The following is a 10,595-nucleotide window of genomic DNA, read 5'->3' as shown; positions in this document are numbered from 1 at the left end:
GAGAGAAACTCTGCTTTTGTATCCATGTCGGTTTTTTCTTTACTTTTCTAACAGTAATGTTTATGTTATACAATCATGTGAATTTCTAACAGAACGCCCACTGACAGTGATCTTTATATGAAACAATCAGTGAGGACATTATTTTGCAATCTGTTATCAGTGGAATTATTTAACAGCTTGATATGAAACATAATGGTGCAAAAGCTGACATCGAGTTATGTGCCAAAAGTTTATGTCACACTTTCCTAGCTATTAATGAGCACTATCACATCAGTCATTAAGTGATGTATTCAAGTAATAAACGCTTCTCTTTCATTAGGAAATTTGTCGGTCTTTAGACATCAAATTGATTTGGGCCACTGCAGCTTTTTAATGAGTTTTGGCTGAAAATGAATTCATACCAAAAGAGGTCCCGATGACAGTGCCAACAGCAGCTAGACGTTAATTTGCACAGTCAAGTTGATCATTGATGAAAATCACCCAGATTGAACTGAATAAAGAGCAGAAAGGCAGACTGACGCAGATGGCTGAATCATTTCAAAGAAAATATGAACTATCTCTTGTGTTGAAGAAGCAGGAACGATGAAATTCCATATTCATTTCAAAGATTGTCAAACCTTGAGTTTGAAATGGTAATTGAGGCGATGATACCCTCATAATCTGAGGTTATTATGTTAGTACTGCTAGATTATAGTTATCGTTAAAAATGGAAAACATTTATGGGAATATTACTTACAAAACCAGTTACAAAGTTGATAGATAGATAGATAGATAGATAGATAGATAGATAGATAGATAGATAGATAGATAGATAGATAGATAGATAGATAGATAGATAGATAGATCATTTGAGTTGACAGACAGATAGATAGATAGATAGATAGATAGATAGATAGATAGATAGATAGATAGATAGATAGATAGATAGATCAGTTGAGTTGATAGATAGATAGATAGATAGATAGATAGATAGATAGATAGATAGATAGATAGACAGATAGATAGATAGATAGATAGATAGATCATTTGAGTTGACAGACAGACAGACAGACAGATAGATAGATAGATAGATAGATAGATAGATAGATAGATAGATAGATAGATAGATAGATAGATAGATAGATAGATAGATCATTTGAGTTGATAGATAGATAGATAGATAGATAGATAGATAGATAGATAGATAGATAGATAGATAGATAGATCATTTGAGTTGACAGACAGATAGATAGATAGATATATATATAGATAGATAGATAGATAGATAGATAGATAGATAGATAGATAGATAGATAGATAGACAGATAGATAGATAGATAGATAAATCAGTTGAGTAGATAGATAGATAGATAGATAGATAGATAGATAGATAGATAGATAGATAGATAGATAGATAGATAGATAGATAGATAAATCAGTTGAGTTGATAGATTGATAGATAGATAGATAGATAGATAGATAGATAGATAGATAGATAGATAGATAGATAGATAGATAGATAGATAGATCATTTGAGTTGACAGACAGACAGATAGATAGATAGATAGATAGATAGATAGATAGATAGATAGATAGATAGATAAATAGATAGATAGATAAATCAGTTGAGTTGATAGATAGATAGATAGATAGATAGATAGATAGATAGATAGATAGATAGATAGATAGATAGATAGATAGATCATTTGAGTTCACAGACAGACAGATAGATAGATAGATAGATAGATAGATAGATAGATAGATAGATAGATAGATAGATAGATAGATAGATAGATAGATAGATAGATAGATAATTTGAGTTGACAGACAGACAGACAGACAGATAGATAGATAGATAGATAGATAGATAGATAGATAGATAGATCATTTGAGTAGACAGACAGACAGACAGACAGATAGATAGATAGATCGATCGATAGATAGATAAATCATTTGAGTTGATAGATAGATAGATAGATAGATAGATAGATAGATAGATAGATAGATAATTTGAGTTGACAGACAGACAGACAGACAGATAGATAGATAGATAGATAGATAGATAGATAGATAGATAGATAGATAGATAGATAGATAGATCATTTGAGTAGACAGACAGACAGATAGATAGATAGATCGATCGATAGATAGATAAATCAGTTGAGTTGATAGATAGATAGATAGATAGATAGATAGATAGATAGTTAGATAGATAGATAGATCATTTGAGTTGACAGACAGACAGACAGACAGACAGACAGACAGACAGATAGATAGATAGATAGATAGATAGATAGATAGATAGATAGATAGATAGATAGATAGATAGATAGATAGATAGATAGATAGATAGATAAATCAGTTGAGTTGATAGATAGATAGATAGATAGATAGATAGATAGATAGATAGATCAGTTGAGTTGATAGATAGATAGATAGATAGATAGATAGATAGATAGATAGATAGATAGATAGATCAGTTGAGTTGATAGATAGATAGATAGATAGATAGATAGATAGATAGATAGATAGATAGATAGATAGATAGATAGATAGATAGATAGATAGATAGATCAGTTGAGTTGATAGATAGATAGATAGATAGATAGATAGATAGATAGATAGATAGATAGATAGATAGATAGATAGATAGATAGACAGACAGACAGACAGACAAATAGATAGATAGATAGATAGATAGATAGATAGATAGATAGATAGATAGATAGATCGATCAGTTGAGTTGATAGATAGATAGATAGATAGATAGATAGATAGATAGATAGATAGATAGATAGATAGATAGATAGATAGATAGATAGATCAGTTGAGTTGATAGATAGATAGATAGATAGATACATCATTTGAGTTGATAGATAGATAGATAGATAGATAGATAGATAGATAGATAGATAGATCAGTTGAGTTGATAGATAGATAGATAGATAGATAGATAGATAGATAGATAGATAGATAGATAGATAGATAAATCATTTGAGTTGATAGATAGATAGATAGATAGATAGATAGATAGATAGATAGATAGATAGATAGATAGATAGATAGATAGATAGATAGATAGATAGATCAGTTGAGTTGATAGATAGATAGATAGATAGATAGATAGATAGATAGATAGATAGATAGATAGATAGATAGATAGATAGATAGATAGATAGATTGATAGATAATTTGAGTTGACAGACAGACAGACAGACAGATAGATAGATAGACAGATAGATAATTTGAGTTGACAGACAGACAGATAGATAGATAGATAGATAGATAGATAGATAGATAGATAGATAGATAGATAGATAGATAGATAGATCAGTTGAGTTGATAGATAGATAGATAGATAGATAGATAGATAGATAGATAGATAGATAGATAGATAGATAGATAGATAGATAGATCAGTTGAGTTGATAGATAGATAGATAGATAGATAGATAGATAGATAGACAGACAGACAGACAGACAAATAGATAGATAGATAGATAGATAGATAGATAGATAGATAGATAGATAGATAGATAGATAGATAGATCATTTGAGTTGACAGACAGACAGACAGACAGACAGACAGATAGACAGACAGATAGATAGATAGATAGATAGATAGATAGATAGATAGATAGATAGATAGATAGATAGATAGATAAATCAGTTGAGTTGATAGATAGATAGATAGATAGATAGATAGATAGATAGATAGATAGATAGATAGATAGATAGATAGATAGATAGATCAGTTGAGTTGAGTTGATAGATAGATAGATAGATAGATAGATAGATAGATAGATAGATAGATAGATAGATAGATAGATAGATAGATAGATAGATAGATAGATAGATAGATAGATAGATCAGTTGAGTTGATAGATAGATAGATAGATAGATAGATAAATCATTTGAGTTGATAGATAGATAGATAGATAGATAGATAGATAGATAGATAGATAGATAGATAGATAGATAGATAGATAGATAGATAGATAGATAGATCAGTTGAGTTGATAGATAGATAGATAGATAGATAGATAGATAGATAGATAGATAGATAGATAGATAGATAGATAGATAGATAGATAGATAGATAGATAATTTGAGTTGACAGACAGACAGACAGACAGACTAGACAGATAGATAATTTGAGTTGACAGACAGACAGATAGATAGATAGATAGATAGATAGATAGATAGATAGATAGATAGATAGATAGATAGATAGATAGATAGATAGATAGACAGATAGATAGATAGACAGATAGATAATTTGAGTTGACAGACAGACAGATAGATAGATAGATAGATAGATAGATAGATAGATAGATTGATAGACAGACAGATAGATAGATAGACAGATAGATAATTTGAGTTGACAGACAGACAGATAGATAGATAGATAGATAGATAGATAGATAGATAGATAGATAGATAAACCATTTGAGTAGATAGATAGATAGATAGATAGATAGATAGATAGATAGATAGATAGATAGATAGATAGATAGATAGATAGATAGATAGATAGATAGATAGATAGATAGATAGATAAGTTGAGTTGATAGATAGATAGATAGATAGATAGATAGATAGATAGATAGATAGATAGATAGATAGATAGATAGATAGATAGATAAATCAGTTGAGTTGATAGATAGATAGATAGATAGATAGATAGATAGATAGATAGATAGATAGATAGATAGATAGATAGATAGATAGATAGATAGATAGATAGATCAGTTGAGTTGAGTTGATAGATAGATAGATAGATAGATAGATAGATAGATAGATAGATAGATAGATAGATAGATAGATAGATAGATAGATAGATAGATAGATAGATAGATAGATAGATAGATCAGTTGAGTTGATAGATAGATAGATAGATAGATAGATAGATAGATAGATAGATAGATAGATCAGTTGAGTTGATAGATAGATAGATAGATAGATAGATAGATAGATAGATAGATAGATAGATAGATAGATAGATAGATAGATAGATAGATAGATAGATAGATAGATAGATAAATCATTTGAGTTGATAGATAGATAGATAGATAGATCAGTTGAGTTGATAGATAGATAGATAGATAGATAGATAGATAGATAGATAGATAGATAGATAGATAGATAGATAGATAATTTGAGTTGACAGACAGACAGACAGACAGACAGACAGACAGATAGATAGACAGATAGATAATTTGAGTTGACAGACAGACAAATAGATAGATAGATAGATAGATAGATAGATAGATAGATAGATAGATAGATAGATAGATAGATAGATAGACAGACAGATAGATAGATAGACAGATAGATAATTTGAGTTGACAGACAGACAGATAGATAGATAGATAGATAGATAGACAGACAGATAGATAGATAGACAGATAGATAATTTGAGTTGACAGACAGACAGATAGATAGATAGATAGATAGATAGATAGATAGATAGATAGATAGATAGATAGATAGATAAACCATTTGAGTTGATAGATAGATAGATAGATAGATAGATAGATAGATAGATAGATAGATAGATAGATAGATAGATAGATAGATAGATAGATAGATAGATCAGTTGAGTTGATAGATAGATAGATAGATAGATAGATAGATAGATAGATAGATAGATAGATAGATAGATAGATAGATAGATAGATAGATAGATAGATAGATAATTTGAGTTGACAGACAGACAGACAGATAGATAGATAGATCAGAGAGAGAGAGAGATAGATAGATAGATAGATAGATAGATAGATAGATAGATAGATAGATAGATAAATCATTTGAGTTGATAGATAGATAGATAGATAGATAGATAGATAGATAGATAGATCAGTTGATAGATAGATAGATAGATAGATAGATAGATAGATAGATAGATAGATAGATAGATAGATAGATAGATAGATAATTTGAGTTGACAGACAGACAGACAGACAGACAGACAGACAGACAGATAGATAGATAGACAGATAGATAATTTGAGTTGACAGACAGACAGATAGATAGATAGATAGATAGATAGATAGATAGATAGATAGATAGATAGATAGATAGATAGATAAATCAGTTGAGTTGATAGATAGATAGATAGATAGATAGATAGATAGATAGATAGATAGATAGATAGATAGATAGATAGATAGATAGATAAACCATTTGAGTTGATAGATAGATAGATAGATAGATAGATAGATAGATAGATAGATAGATAGATAGATAGATAGATAGATAGATAGATAGATAGATAAACCATTTGAGTTGATAGATAGATAGATAGATAGATAGATAGATAGATAGATAGATAGATAGATAGATAGATAGATAGATAGATAGATAGATCAGTTGAGTTGAGTTGATAGATAGATAGATAGATAGATAGATAGATAGATAGATAGATAGATAGATAGATAGATAGATAGATAGATAGATAGATAGATAGATAGATAGATAGATAGATAGATAATTTGAGTTGACAGACAGATAGATAGATAGATAGATAGATAGATAGATAGATAGATAGATAGATAGATAGATAGATAGATAGATAGATAGATAGATAATTTGAGTTGACAGACAGACAGACAGATAGATAGATAGATCAGAGAGATAGATAGATAGATAGATAGATAGATAGATAGATAGATAGATAGATAGATAGATAGATAGATAGATAGATAGATAGATAGATAGATAGATAGATAGATAATTTGAGTTGACAGACAGACAGACAGATAGATAGATAGATAGATAGATAGATAGATAGATAGATAGATAGATAGATAATATGAGTTGACAGACAGACAGACAGATAGATAGATAGATCAGAGAGAGAGATAGATAGATAGATAGATAGATACATAGATAGATAGATAGATAGATAGATAGATAGATAGATAGATAGATAGATAGATAGATAGATAGATAGATAGATAGATAGATAGATAGATAGATAGATAGATAGATAATTTGAGTTGACAGACAGACACAGACAGACAAACAGATAGATTTTGAGTGAGAGAGAGAAAGAGAACGAGTGCTGAGTTTCGACAGTCAATCTGCTTGTATTACTGTGATTATAGAGAGAGCTTCTGCAGTGGAGAGAGAGAGAGAGAGAGAGAGAGAGAGAGAGCGCGCGCGTGCGTTGTGCATGTTTTTCTGTCTTCTCACGGATGCAGCTCAGTACTCTCCTCCTCTTTACTCTCTCTCCATCACGACTCCTCTCTTTTTCAAGAAGTATCCGTGGATGACTCCTCCAGATACCTCCTTCCACAGACGCCCGTCTCAAAGCTCATGGCTGCCCTGGAACACTCCACACTCTTGGGCTTCCCTCGTTCGGATCTGCCCTCTCTAAAGTGGATCCACATCAGAACTCCAGCTCACTCTGGTCACGTTTAAGTGAGTATCACTGATGCTTTCACAATCACAATATGAGTTTGTCAATGGAGTTTTAACAGAGATAAATTAAAAGAGTGACTATTCTTTCATCATGTTATTCCAAACCCATATTCATTTTTGAATAATCTGTTAGGCAGTATGCTAGTCTCAGTCACTGTTTAGTTTAATTGCATTCTTTTTCCATTCAATGAATGAGGGCTGAGGTTGTCAATTTGCCCACAGAATAAAGACAGTTGTGTGGTTTGAAACAACATGAGGGTAAGTAAATGAGGACAGAATATTCCTTTAAGGACCTTTGTATTGTCAAGTACTGAAAATACTGTTATCTGCATAAAATCGAAGAATTGTATGTGATTGTGTGCTAATTCTGGAGAACATTAAGCTTTAGATGGTTATAAATATGCATCTCCTCATTGCATATTGTCGTTAGGGGTCTGATAAAAGCTGAGAATTCAGCTGAGAAGTCCAGGTGGTTTCTCAGATGGGTGCAGTGAGGCCAGAGAGAGAGTTGAGACTGCTGGTGCCAACACAGATGCCAACAGTTCCAGTGTGTGAACTCTTTCTGTGTGTCTCAACAACGGGTGTGAACATAACATCACTACATATTATGCTGTAGTCTTCTGTGGTGTAATTAAATAGACTGGAATGAATGGTGGTGTTTGCAAAGGCAAGCATTATGATCACTATGTCCATTGCTTTTAAACATAAACCTCACTAAAGTTGATTATATTTATGGTTAAATCCAATGAATGGGGTTAGAAGAATAAATATCTTACGCCGTTTTACTTATTAGGTACATTGTTTTACATTGTTCTTGTTTAAAGCTTTTTCACCAGCTGCAAGGTGGATCGCAACATTACAAACTTTGAATTGAGGCAATTCATTGTTTGAAAATCAGAACAAAAAGACAAAAGGTACAAACAAGACTGTATACTTAACGTCTATAATGAGGGAATGAACTACAATCCCATGAAGCATTGCAAAGTATGTAATCAAATTAAAAGCAACAGAAAAATATTTTACGTTTATTGGCAACATTTCTATATATTATAATATGGAAGTAGTTTGAGAGTGTTGGGAGACCGACTCGATTGCATCATTCAGAGTCCATCATGGGCGGTTGCTGATTGGTGGATATTTCTCTGCAGGATAGGTAATGTAGTTCTTCGGCAGCAAGTGTGCTAGTAGATATTTTTTTTTAAATGTAGCTAAAAATAACCTGGACTAATGGCTTTAACAGAAGCTTAAACCACCGATGAACAACCATGGAGCTCACGGTACGTCTGTCTTTAAAGGTTTATCATTAAGTCATCGTTAATAATCAATTCCCAATGAAAAAATTTGGCTGTTGTTACTTACGGAACCCGGACAAACCCCTAATTATCAGTGTTAAACTTGCATAACTCTTCCAGAACTGTTTGTGTTACCAATACCTAAAATCAGATGTGGGAGCAAGTCATTGTTTTGCAAGTCACAAGTAAGCCTCAAGTCTTAAATTATTTATTAGAGCTATTTGCCCAAATTAGTGTCCAAGTATTAATTACTATAGTAATTACACCCTCCATAGTATTAGCACATTTTAACACAATGTGGGGACTTTTCAGATGACTCCTTACCTCCCTTAGGCAAAATGTCCTACTTAATGTTCAGCTGCCTTCATCCCTCACGAGCCCCCATCAGGCTGATTGGTGCATTGTTCCAGCCCGGCCCCACCCTCCACTGCTCTACAATCACCATTTCAACTTCCTGTTTTTTTACAGGACAGGTGACAACCATTGGTCCACAGTGCATATTTTAGCTGGTTTCAGGAATGAGGCATGGGAAATAATACATGCCCAAACTGTAGTTGCAGTGCACTAAGCTCTATGGAACTAATGGCACTTTTCCAACGCACGTTACGGTTCGACTCGCCTCAACTCTACTCGCTTTACATTTCTGAGCTTGCATTTCCACTGCAGTTTAGTGCCACCTCAACGTGGGTGGATTATAGGCTAATTGTCATAGTTGTGCCGCCTCTACTGCAGTGACATCATCTTAAACACGACTCAAACTGACCAAAACAATAACACGACCGCTAGCTGTTAGCTACTAGCTAATTGTGCTGCATAAAGCAGTTGTTGCATGGTGATTTTATACAAGTGTAACAATTGGCCTGGTTGTTTTAGAAGCTTTCCAGTAGCTGGTCAACTAAATAAAGTGAAGCTTTCAAGCAGATTATAGAGTTAATGTAACAAAACGTACCATCCTCCATCGTGGATCAACACCAGTCCACGGCGCTCTCCCTCCCATTGCTCGCCGGTCTAGATAGCGTCCATTTAGTCGAACCACTTCCACTTTTCCTTGATGTTTCTGTAGTCACTTTTAAGTTTCCCTACACTGTTGGTAGGTCCGGTGGTAGCCGTGTGCGGCCAACAGCTGAGACACTTTCTCAGAGACTTTTCGTTTCACTCTTCGCTAACGAGTGGACCGTCAGCACCTCGTTTATTGACCATGCTGTGGTTTTGCGCACAGCCATAGTTTTTTTCACAATTTGAAAGTCGCATGAACAAATGATACTGTTATCGTTGTTGCTAACTTTAAAACTAGCGGGTTGATGTTGCGTGTCGGAAATCCAGTGACGCTGTTATTGACGATTCTCTCTGTCCAATCAGTGATCTGGACGATTTTGACGTCACATTTAGTATCGGCACGGCTCGCTTGGAAACTCGACGAGGTGGTACTAAAAAAAGTGTCAGGTACCAGGTGCTATCCACAGTGGAAAACCCCAAAAAAGCGAGCAGAGTCAAGTTGAGTCGAGTTGTACCGTGCAGTGGAAAAGCCCCTTTTGTAGTTAGCTAGCTAACCTAGCCTACCCAGCTGATGTGTAACAGTTAACATCATCAACTTACCTCTGTATGTGGGTTTTCAGATGCCTCACAAAACTGGACTCTGTTGATAAAGCGTCTGCAATTTTTAAACCACAGTTTCTACATGTTGCAATCCTTTTGTTGCCTTCGATAGTGTATTTCCAAATGAAATGACCTTTGGTATCATATCGGCTGTGTTATCCTTGAATGAGCAATCTTCAAACTTGGTCCTATTCTTGTAGAAGTTGATTAGTTGGTTCTCTGATTGGTTGAATGTGGAGCGTGGAAATGCAGATTTGAAAATGAAACGAATTGTTTATTGGGGAAATAAATATTTGAATTGTTG

The 10,595-nt window shown here is 33.1% G+C and overlaps 1 protein-coding gene across 1 annotated transcript in view; it reads left to right on the top strand.

Annotated features, from left to right (window-relative positions):
- The first annotated feature begins 7,288 nt into the window (after positions 1-7,288).
- LOC127621317 (citron Rho-interacting kinase-like) overlaps positions 7,289-10,595 on the top strand; it is a 91,655-nt gene continuing 88,348 nt past the window's right edge. Inside the window, exon 1 of the mRNA XM_052094873.1 lies at positions 7,289-7,403. The gene's annotated coding sequence lies outside the window, so the exon portion shown is untranslated. The remainder of the gene's footprint in view (positions 7,404-10,595) is intronic.

This window comes from Xyrauchen texanus, chromosome 27, assembly GCF_025860055.1.
Source record: "Xyrauchen texanus isolate HMW12.3.18 chromosome 27, RBS_HiC_50CHRs, whole genome shotgun sequence".
NCBI lineage: Eukaryota > Metazoa > Chordata > Actinopteri > Cypriniformes > Catostomidae > Xyrauchen > Xyrauchen texanus.
The sequence above is the reverse complement of the archived record's forward strand: the minus strand, read 5'-3'. Positions and strand labels throughout refer to the sequence as shown.